Source organism: Chrysochloris asiatica, unplaced genomic scaffold, assembly GCF_000296735.1.
Source record: "Chrysochloris asiatica unplaced genomic scaffold, ChrAsi1.0 scaffold00079, whole genome shotgun sequence".
NCBI classification, from domain to species: domain Eukaryota; kingdom Metazoa; phylum Chordata; class Mammalia; order Afrosoricida; family Chrysochloridae; genus Chrysochloris; species Chrysochloris asiatica.
Genome location: NW_006408597.1, coordinates 10991279 through 11003491, shown reverse-complemented (window position 1 = coordinate 11003491; position 12213 = coordinate 10991279).

Here is a 12213-nt window from a genome sequence, read left to right as displayed (position 1 = left end):
TTTGTCTTTGACTCCACAGATAATTGTAAATTCTGGTTTTATAAGCCCAAGTCATTTTACATTTGCTTTTCCAAAATTTATTAAATTGGAATTTTTTAAATTCTTTATATACAAACAAAGCTACAAGCACTCAGTGTGTGTTTATCTTCCCCTTCCCAGTCAGCACACCCTATCGTTGATTTTCATCAAATCAGTAAGTAACCTCTTCAGGCTCCTCTAAGGACAATCCACATATTTCCCTGGATAAAAAGAAGCAGATTAAAGTTCCCAAATGCAGAACCAGGTTTTTTCACACTAAGCCTTAATCTCATTTGAGTACCCAAAAGAGAATCAATGTTCACTCTGGTTAGAATCTAAGAAAGATCATTTTTGGCAAGGATGCACTTCCATCCTTGGGAAAGACTCTTCCCAGCATCCCAGGTTCACCTTGCTAGGAGATAGATTCCCATGAGATGCCCCACTCAGCAGGCTGGGAAGTGCTTGCCTTCCTAGCCATGCCATCCTCAGTTCCAGGAATCTCATTTCTGTGGCTGTATTCCCAATATAAAGCCCTTATAGAATTGAGGCCCCAACTTTGGAGGCACGTAAGAACTACTTGACAGTGCCTGTTAGGTTTTCTCTTTATCCTGTACATGAAGTTTTACGTGTCTGGTCCAGATAGATAAAGCATTTCCACTTGATTTTCCAGCTGGTTTTGTAAGTGATTCCTGTGTCTCTAAGACACAGATAAATGAGATGTTGGTTTGGGCCAATGAAGATAGCAAGTGTGTAATCTAATCAGCTGAGACTTTTGTCTATAAGTCAGGGTGCCTTCCTCTGCTGAAGCCTTACTTCTCACAAGCCCTCCCGCTTCTCACCCTGCCTCTTCTCTTGTGTATATGCAAATAAACCAATTATTCACTTCTCCTGTCTTCCTCATCTCTTCCAGGGAAGACTTGGTTGCTTAGACACCCCTCCTCCTCCTTTTCTGTTTTAATTCTTGTCTGTTCAAATCACCCGGCAGGAGGGAAGTGTTTTTTTGCCCAAGGACAATTTTAGGCTCTGTTGGGAACTAGATTCCAAGCTGCTGAAGACCAGAAGAAAAGCTGGCGCTCCATATCCACTGCAATGTATTCTTGATAATAGTTGGACAAAGATCACATCTGGACAGCAAAGTATGAGGTCAAAGAAGGTCTCTACTGGGTTTCCTTGAACAGCAGTGAAATCCTGGAATGGCCACTTGTATTAGTTGGAACTGTGAAAGCAATTAAGACAAGTGTCATTACAAACAGTCCCAAAAGAAATTGTTTTCTGGCGTTTCCAAATCTCAAATGCTTTTCCTGCCCCTGTACCCTAAATGTATGTTCCAGTCATGCATTGCAAATTTTTCTTCTCTTTAAAACATAAACACAAAACCAGGATCAGCAGTGGACTGCGAAACAGTTCAAATCCACCAACTGCTCCTAGAACATGATTTGAGTCTGTTAAAGATATGCCCAGGGTCGCTATGAGTTGGAAACCTACTAGACTGCACTTCACAACATATAGAGAGCCTACCTATAAAGCTGCCTCCTACAGTTAACTGAAAAATTCTCGCCAACCTTGATCTTGTCAGCAAACAGACACTACACTGTTCTTCCCACATGAACTAAATAGGACACTGTGCCAGGGTTGAAATGCCACGTTCAAGGAAGGCTCAGTGAGTCCCAGAGTTGCTCACAAGAGGACAATGGCTTTGAGCAGGTGGTGGTTCTCGCTGGTGAGGTATTCCATTATGCGTGCTAGTTTGTGCTTGAGCACTCCTACTGGAATGAAATTACAGAAATTCAAGGAGTTTGAAAGTAATTTTGAATTTCTTAAAAGAGCAGTGCTTCCCACATGCAATATAAAAGAAGTGCATTTGAAAGGAGAATCTGAGCCATCTGTGCCCTAATTGCATTTCATTGTTAGTACAAAGGTGGTGTGAGATGTTTCTGGAAATTGAGCGAGCCATCAGAAGACAGCTTTGAATTGGAAGTGTAGAGGCTTCACTAACTTGGCCTACAGTAAACAGAAGTTACTTGTTACTCAACAGGGTTTACTTGAGCTATACAAAAGGGTTCTACAGTGTTTATCTACAGATAGCCGCATTGTAAGAAAATGGAGTATATGGAGATGACTGCTTTCATAGAACCCAAAGCCATGAGCTCATGGAATATTCCAGCAGAAATACAGACACTGATACACAGGACAGTTCAATCTACCAGCCACTCTCAGAAATTGCTCAGGATTGCTCTGAGTCAGAACCGACCCCACAGCACACAACGGCAGCTTATAAGTTTCTATCTGTCTTTGTTAGTACTCTAATCAAAGCTAAAGAAAGACAAGAAAACATTAGGCGATCCAGATCCTTAGAGACGGGGGCACCTTTAGGGAAGTCAGGAGGGAAGAATTTAGGGGGCAAGGAGTTAGCATGACTCTGCAGAAGAAATGATATTCTTCTAGGTAGGTGTCCAGCATGGCACAGGACAAGCCTCTCAAACACCTAGTCATCAAGAGTCTCTAACCACCAACTAAGAAAGTGAGTCAAAAAGTATTGCTGCTTATGTTCCAGTTCATCCATGCAGGGGTTTATTCCAGACAAAACCTGTTTAAACATGTCTGCAATCAGTGGTTGGCTGCAGACAAGTTCTCTCAGTAATACACTTGTCTTAGTCTCGTTGGGTGTGTTCAAAGAGAGGTCCAATCAAATCAGCTTTTGAGGTGATCTGTTGGGCCAGTTCAAGGTAGAGAGATCAGCTCAGAAGGTTATGGTGAATGTTTTTTTAGATTCCCAAAGAGAATTTCTCCAAGGACACAGGACAATCATGGGGGCTTATAATGAAGTTTAAGAAAATGGAAAACTGCACTGGTGAGAAAAAGGCCAGGAAAGTTGTGCTGAGGGATTATTTTTCCCATTACAACAAAGCACCTGCTCATTTTTTAAGGTTAGCAAAGGCTGTCTATGAGAATTTCATTACCCCATCCACTTTCCAGCCTTCTTTTTGTTCCCCAAACACAACATTTCAGTGGAACATGATTTGAGTTTTGACATGGTATTAATTGAAGAGCACAAAATTCTTCAGGGAAGGATTGATGGGATGGAAGCTCTACCTTTAAAAATGTATAGACCTAGATGGAGGACATATTAAACAATAGCTTCACATTTTGATCTTTTTCTGTGGTTTTATAACAATACTTTTTTACTTACCTTCAGTTCGTGGAAAAAAATCTGTTATCTTTTCATTCTATTTTTCAAAACCCCTTCATACATTTATATATTCTTTCCCTATCTTTTTTTCCATCTATTTGTTGTTATGTGTCATCTAGTCAGTTCCAACTCATAGTGGCCCTGAATAGGGTTTCTAAGGAGTGACTAGTAGATTTGAACCACTGACCTTGGCAGTTAACAGTCCTGTTCTTATCCTACAGTGCCACACCAGGACTCCTCCATCTATATCTACTTATATTTAGATGTAGGTACAGATATTTATCTACAAAAAGAGCAAGATTCTCAACTAGATAGACACAGTAAACTTAAGTATAATAAAATTGTGAGGGTAGCACAGGCTTGGGCACTATTTTGCTGCGTTGCTGAGTTGGAACTGACGCTATAGCACTTAACAACACGTTGCTGTTGTTAAGTGCCATCGAGTTGGTTCCGACCCATAGCAACCTTGTATAGGATTTCTGAAGAGTGGCTGGTGACCACCAACCTTGCAGTTCAAAGTGACTTTGCAGTCCCATTCATTAAAAGCACAGCGCCACCCCAGGACTCCTAACAAAGTATCTAGATACGTTTATCTAGAGGTCTATAGAGAGAGTTAGAACCAAGCCTGGTAGAAAGAAAGCACTGAAGTGTTGACACTAACATATCCTCCCTGCTTCATTCTTATTGATTATTGGATGAGGACTGCTAAAAAATACAGAAAACAAATTTCCCTTCAGGAGAAAAATTTACCATCTATTGTTGTTAAGTGCCAATGAGTCGGTTCCAACTCATAGTGACTCTGTGTGGGGTTTTCAAGGAGTAGCTGGTGAGATTGAACCGCCAAACTTTTGGTTCAAACCAACCTTACAGTTCAGTGCATTAACCCACAGTGCCACACCAGGACTGCCATTTATTAGTAAGTCTTATTAACCTGAAATCCCGAAAAAAGTCTGAGTTGTCTCCATTGCAGTGGACCAAGCTGGTGCCTTAGACATACCTCTGACTTGGAGAGCCAGAACTGACTAAAGATTCTGAGAGTTGGAGCCCCTGCAGACCTGTGAGGCCTGGCCCACAGAGGCCTCACAGGTCTGCAGGGGCTGGGGCAGGAGAAACAGATTTTATTCCTTAAACTGTAGTCATAACTTGGTGATGCTGGAGATGGCCCAGACCTCAAGAGCTAGGCAGAAAACTTCTTTCTGGCCTTTGGAGCTAAAATTCTCTGATCAGGCAGTGGGCCGGCCCTGGAGAATTAAAGTGGCAAGCTATGGAAATTCTATGTGTTGGTGCCAGAGAAATTTGGCCAGAATTTTCCATGAAGGATATTGTGTGTGTGTATAAAATATACTGTGATATCCAACTCAAGAAGCAACTAAACCGTAAAAGAATTCTGACTGGGCCAAGAAAAAAAGAGAGTTCAGGCCCAGCTTGAAAAGCCCTCAGGACAGATTTGGACTAGCGATCCAAGAGCACATGCGTGGCACTTGGCGAGAGTAGACAGAGAAATATGAGAACGAAGGGTTTTGAATTGCCAGAGGAAAAGAGGCAATGGAATTATATTTGGGGAGCAAAGTTTTTCAAGTGAAACATCTGCCAGAAGAGAAGCCAGAGCAAGGGTCTGGAGATAGGAAGGGCATGAGTCAAGCCTTACTCTGAAGGAGGTAGGTGGTGGTAGTTGGTGGTGGTTGTATGTCGTGGAGTCGGTTCCAACTCATAGCAACCTGTACAGGGTTTCCAAGGCTGTAAATCTTTACAGGAGCAGAAAGCCTCCTTTTTCCCATGGAACAGCTGGTAGTTTCGAACTGCTGACCCTAAGGTTAGCAGCCCGATTCGTAACCACTACCCTACCAGAGCTCCTTGAAGGAGGTAGAGGAGGTGCTATATCATCCAATTCAGCCCCCTCATTTTAGAGCCCGAGAAGCTAAAGCCAGATAGTGGCTGGGCCTGACCTTCAGTGTGGTCCTTTTAGGTCCAGGAGTAGATAACAATGCCTTTGTCTCCCTACTCACAATATACAGTAGTTGTTTGGACTCATAGCAACTCTTTATAGGATTTCTGAGGCTGTAAAGACTCATCTTTCTCCTGCATCTTTCATACTGGTGGGTTTGAACTGCCAGCCTTGCAATTAGCAGTCCAGTGCTTACTCTACAATGCCACACCAGGATTCCTTATACAGCAGTTGTTGTTTTCAAGTGCTGTCAAGTTGGTTCCAACGTATAGCAACTGGTGAACTTGAACCGCTGACCTTGTGGTTCACACCAACTTTGCAATCCAGCTCCTTAACCTACAGCGCCACACCAGGACACCTATACAGCAGTAGCAAAGGATTTAAAATGGCCTATAAGCAGGCAAAATCAAAACCCAATTGCCTTCCAGTTCATGCATGTCAGAGGACTGTGAACTGTGCTCCACAGGGTTTTCAATTAAAGGTCTTTCTTCTAAGGAGCCTCTGACTACTCTGTTAACAGACCAGCGCATTAACCTTTTGCATCACCTAGGGACTCCTTACGGGAAGAGAGAGAGTGTGTGTTTGTGTGTGTATGTTGGGCTAGTTGAGCTTGGACCATCCCCAGCCCCAAAAAACAACCTGGGCACAAAGGACCCCACACTCAAACTCACGTGGCACCTCTCTCAGTGGCTCTGACCCTCCTTATAGATAGTCCTTCTGTTCCAGCATCTGAAAAATGTAAATAAATCCCAAGACGACTTTCAGAAAAGAACAATAAACATATCAGGTGTAAAGGAAGAAAAGATAAAAGGGACCAGAAGGGGAAGGGGGATGGAGAGGTGAAGTCATTTGTTTTTAGGTATGCAGGGGCTTAAGAATAGAAGACCTTTCAAGTTGTAAGCAACCAAGGTGAGAAAAGGAAGAAAGGAAGTTTTTTATAGAATTTACAAGATTTGAGCTGGCCAGCCGGCTCCAATACAGAAAGATGAGGCTTTCTGCTCCCACGAAAATTTAAAGCCTCGGAAACCCTATGCAAGGTGGCAATGAGCCAGAACTGACTCGATGGCACTTAACTATAAAAACAACCCAGTAATGGGTCCTCAAAATGGTTCAAATCACTGTTCTCTTCTTGGCTTTGAGTTCTGGTAAGATCTTTTTCCTTAACTAGCTGTGAGAAACAGCTTACAGCTCATATTCCTTCCCCTTTATCCCAAGTTTTTAAACATTTCTGCTCAAGGGAAACACCAGTACTTTGTTCTTCAAGCAGCTGCCTGGGGTGGAATTCTAAGAGGAGGGGCTTAGTGGGAGAGGACTGGTGAGCACAACAGCCTTGGGCCCAACCCTAGAGGGCAGGTCAGGCCAAGACTGCATCACTGCAGGTCTGACTGGGCGTGGGGTCCAGAGTTGCTACAAAGCTATACTTGCCCTCCGTCCTGGTGACAGTCCAAATCCTGCAACTCCTCTGGCATGTCCTTCTGTGGAGACACTTGTAGGGATGTCTTGGGCTCTTGCTAAATCAGGTGGTCCCTGGTGAGGCCAGTTGAGTCTAGAGTCAGCAGCTGCATTTGATCCACAGAATTCTCTCACCTCCTCTGTTGTGAGGTCTAGTAGGCAACGTCCCTTCCCCCTGAAATACTGCTTTTACCTCTTCATCTCGTGACCCTCAGGTTAATATGTCTGCAAGTGAAGAATCCAGAGCCAAGGGGAGCCCTTTGATTCCACTGAGAAAAGAAAGAAACAAGGGGTTGCCAGTGACAAAGTCTTGCCCGCACTGATCCTGATGCAGTATACTGGAGGTCAGGGGAGAGCAGAGCCACAAGAGGGGACCAAAGGTGAACATGTCTCCGGGATCTCTTTTAAAGAGCCAAATTTATGGACTTTTGACTGGAATCATTGGCATTGCAGGCACAAGAGGGCAAGCTCCTTTATGCCAAAGGAGATCATTTACACTCTTTGTTTTTAGTTGGGATTGTTGGCTCTCGTGATTGCTAATCCAGTGTGATGGATCCAGAGTTCTGCCACTTCAGCCCTGGGTGTTCATGGGACAAACCCTTGACAGACAGGAAAGAGCTGTCTTTAGCCAGGCCCTTACTTAATGACAGATAATGGCCTTGTCAGCTCCCAGACAATACCAGGCGTCTAGTTTTCTCCAATTCAGTCTTCTTGCTTTCAAAAGCTAGAATAATGGGAAAGCTTTTAAAATGCTCTCTAGGCTGCCCAGGATATGGCTGCCCCATGCTTTTGCAGGTTGTGTAGTGTCTAAGCCTGCTGTTGTTAAGTGCTGTTGAGTGGGTTTCAATTCATAGTGACCCTATGGGGTTTCCAAGGAGCTGCTAGTGGATTTGAGCCTATTATCTTGCAGGTAGCAGTCCAGTGCTTATCCTACAGTGCTGCACCAGAACCCCAGTGTCTAAGCCTAGTTATTGGTTGATGTGACTGGTACCTTGAGTTGTACAATGCAGTCCTGAAGCACCATCAAGTGGAGCCACCAGCCCAGAAGAGGGGGGCATATTTGACCTGTGGTGCTCAGTCTACCTTCCTCCCTCCCTGCCCCCATACTGAGTGCTTCATGACTCTCTCACCAGAGCTTCGCACATTCCCCCACCTTGTGTCCTTTCTTCTCCATCTGACCAGCCCGGCTCAGAGGTCTAGATTGTTGCAAGTGGGGCCCTGGCAGAGGGCAGGACGGTAGGAGAACCTCAGGCACACCTGCCAAGCTCACAGCTCCAAGGCCTCCTGTAACTTTAAGGGCCTGGGTCAGGGTCAGCTGTTCTGTGTCTCAGACTACTTCTGCTCTTCTTACTTACTTCCTGCCCCCAGTCTGTGAGGGCATTAGAATCAGAGGATGAGCTGGAGAAGCAGCTCAGTGTCCTGTCTGCCTTTTGGAGGCCCAGATCCTGACTGCCCATTTCTGGACCTCGCACTCCTACTACTGAGAGAGAGTTAGTGGAACTCATTCCAACTCTAAAATCTCTGTCCTTCCTGCCCTCAAGTTCTGAGTCAAAAGTAGTACGTCAGGGGAAGAGGGCCTCTGGGAGTTGGAAATTGGGGGTCTTGGATACCATGAGGTAGGTAGTAGAAAGGATATGGCCACTAAAGCCAGAGAGACCAAGTCACTGAACCCTTCTGAAATTGGATTTCTTCATACACCAATTTGGGGTAATCCTTACCTTGCAGTTTTATTGGCGAATTAGTAAAAATATGTATACAGTACCTAGCCTATTGCCTGGTATACAGTCGGTGCTACATAAATGGGGTATACTATTTAGTCTTCATAATCATCTCCTTTCAGGGCCTATGACCTACTCAACTTTGGCCCCACTGCCTATGATGCTACAAAATGGGGGTGGTGTTGGGGGCTGACAAATAAGGAATCCTGGTAACCTCTCCAAAGATCTCCTTTCCTAATCTATTCCCTCCCAGGAAAAACTGACTCTGGAAATGAAGCTTGGTTTTGTAAAATGCAGGATTCTCTTTTTGTCCTAAATATTTCTAGACTGAGCTAGCCACAGAAGCAGCTTCTAGAGCCGGAATTTTAAAAAACCAGAAAATATGTCCGCAGTTGCAGGGAGTCCTGAGCTGTCACAATCACTCAGGAAGCTCCCAGCCTGCCGGGCCCTCATAGTGACCTATGTGGTCTGACCAGACTGTCCATTTCACTCTGAGCTTTATCTTTCACACTGTCAAGTGTGGCCTTTACTTTAAGAAAGCCAATTATGGGAAATGCAAACTTAGGAAGCCAAAATGAGAACAAAGGGATCCACATTACAAAGTGGATCCTTTACCAAAAATCTTCTAGTGAGCCCTCTGTTATATAAAAAGAGGCTCCCTGCATATGGTGATGGAGGGGAGCGCTGAGGGAGGCAGGGATGCTTTCAAAGGAAATCATTAGGAGGTCTTTCAGGGGTTGCAGCAGCCCAGTGCTTGGCTGAGAGGCGGTTGATCATCTCCAAATGTAGGAACTTCCCCCAGGAACGAAATTTCTCAGATTCATCTACCCAGAAAGATTTGAACATCTCTAGGAAGTCATGGGGAATCAGAGGTAAACATTTCACACTAATCATGTGAATTTTCCCTTTCCTTTTCTTTCCTGGGTGCTCTTGAGGCTTTGAGAGTTTTAAGAAGCTGGAAGTCCTGACCTAGTTCTCTTCCTGCACCTCCTTCTCCCATTTATAAAACACAAAAATGATCACTACAGAGTCACCCCTAGAACAAAGGGAAGTTCTTGGAACAATACTTTCCCTCACTTTATGAGACCATATGTTTAAAGGGCATCAGTGATGTGTAAAGAAATGTGAAACAAGAACTAACAAGCCCAGTCTGTCCTTATCCTTAGGAGACATGGTATACCTCAGTACTAATTTCTGAAGTCTTGCGAAGGTGAGTGGTGAGTGTATGTTTTAGTTACTAACTTCTGTCTAGGAAAATAAATGAAAACAATGATTTGCTGTCTCCTCTTGAGAATCTGGCCTTCCATTGGTAGAGAAAGACTGATCACCATTAGTAGGCCTCAGTTGAAGTCAGTGTACCCATAATCTGTTCCCCAGTGGCCCCACTCCTGGATATATGTTCTAGACATCCTCATGCAGGTCCTGAAGGGTGCACTGGGTAGAATGTGGTAGAAGACGACGCCACAGTGCCACACAGCAGTTGGAGTACAAATCAATGAGCTCATGACAACATGGATGGATCCTAAAAATGCACTGCTGAGGGAAAACGTCAAGCAGAATCAGAACTATATTTTGTTGTTGTTAGGTGCTATAGAGTCAGTACTAACCAAATGAAACACTGCCCCTTCCTGCTCCGTCCTCACAATCATTGCTACACTTGAGCCCATTGCTGCTGCCATCGTGCCAATTCATCTTGTTGGGGGTTTCCTCTCTTTTGCTGACCCTTCACTTTCCCAAGCATAATGTCCTCCAGGGACCAGTCCCTCCTGATGACAAATGCCAATTAAAACATGCGCACAAAAAAACAGTAGATGCTTCTCCACAAACACATCCAACAGAGGATATATATTACATACATTCCTTATGTGAGGAAGAGAAGGAGAGTGGTGAACAGGGATGAATAAATAAGTAAACCAAGAGAAAAGGAAGCTACACAAAAACTAGTATACAGATGTTCATAGTGGAGACAATCACAATGCCCATCGACTGAGAAACAGATAGACAAAACGTGGGACGTCCATCAAATGGGCATGCAGTCAGCCTTGAAAAGGAATGACCTTCCGATACATCCACAGCATGGATGAAAGCTCAAAAACATTGTGCTAAAATGAAGGAAGCCAGACACCAAAGGCTACATATTGTATGAGTCCATATATATGAAATGTCCAGGCTAGGCTAATCTATAGAGGCAGAGGTGGATTAGAGGCCTGGTGTGGTGCTGTGGGTTAATGCTCTAGACTGAAAGGCCAGTTTGAATTTCAAGGTTCAAGTTCACCTTCAAGTTCAAGCTCCTCATTATCAGTCAAAACCAAGTCGATGGCACTTAACATCAAAAGGGCTGGGGTGTGGGGTGTTAGGAGCAAATAGAGAGTGACTCGGAATGGATTTTCTTTTAGGAGTGACAAAATTTTTCTAAACTTATGGTAATGGTTGTGCAATTCTGTAGATATACTAAAAATCACTGAATTGTATAAGTTGGTGAATTTCATGGTATATGAATTGTATCTCAAAGATATTTTTTAAAACAGAGAAACAAGGAAGGGGTTGCCTTCCTCTTTCTGCTTCTGGTTTTACATGGGAACTGGGTAAGTTTCACCTACCTTAACCCTGCCTATGGGCCACTGCCCTCAGATGGTGGGTCCTTTCCTCTGGTCCTTCAGGCTGATAAGCTCAGCACCAGCCAAGGACACCCTGGGAACTGACTCAAAGTTGACTCCAAGGAGAACAAACAGGTTTATGCAGACCACTTCTTCCATTGCCTAAAGAGGCTCACTGCTGGACAGCAACTAGGGGGGTTCTCACAGTGGAAGTTGGAAAGGACCTTCAGAGCCTTTGGTGTCCTGGTAACGGACCATAATTTTATCATCAATCAGCAGTGTGACTGTCAAAAGACATGTCAACATGTCCTTCCTTCCTGAATTTGCCAATATTAAGTGTGTGACTTTAAAATACACTTCCCTGAGTCTCAGTTGGCCTGGCATTACATTAGCTAGAGTCATTTTTTGGGTTGTAGATAAAGTAATATATGTGGAAGTATCTAGAACTGTACTTAACACATATTTTTGTTAAGTACCTTGGAGTCGGTTCCGATTCATAGTGACCCTGCACAGGGTTTCCGAGGCGGTAAATCTTTACGGGAGCAGAAAGCCTCATCTTTCTCCCATGGAACCACTGGTAGTTTCGAACTGCTGACCTTGAGGTTGGCAGCCCAACTTGTAACCACTACTCTACCCAAGCTTGTTGTTGTTGTTGTTGTCAGGTGCCATCGAGTCGGAACCGACTCATAGCGACCCCATGCACAGCAGAACGAAACAATGTCCGATCCTGGGCCAACCTCACTACCACTGCCACACTTGAGTCCATCAATGATGCCACCTGTCTGATCCATCTCGTTGGGGGTCTTCCTCTTTTTCTCTGACCCTCCACCCTACCCAGCATGACATCCTTCTCCAACGATCGTTTCCTCCGGACAATATGTCCAAAGTAGGAGAGACGAAGCTTAGCCATCCTGGCCTCCAAGGAGCACTCTGGCTGCACTTCTTCCAAAACAGATCTATTGGTTCTTTTGGCAGTCCATGGCACTTTCAGTATTCTCCTCCAACACCACAACTCAAAGGCATCAATTCTTCTACGATCTTCCTTATTCACTGTCCAGCTATCGATCCATATGAGGCTATTGAAAATACAATGGCCTGGGTCAGGCGCACCTTAGTCCTCCAGCTGACATCTCTGCTCTTCAATACTTTAAAAAGTTCCTGTGCAGCAGATTTGCCCAGTGCAATACGTCTTCTGATCTCTTGACTGCTACTTCCGCGAGTGTTGATAGTTGGTCCAAGAAGAATGAAGTCCTTGACAACTTCAATCTTTTCTCCATTGATAAGAATGTTGTT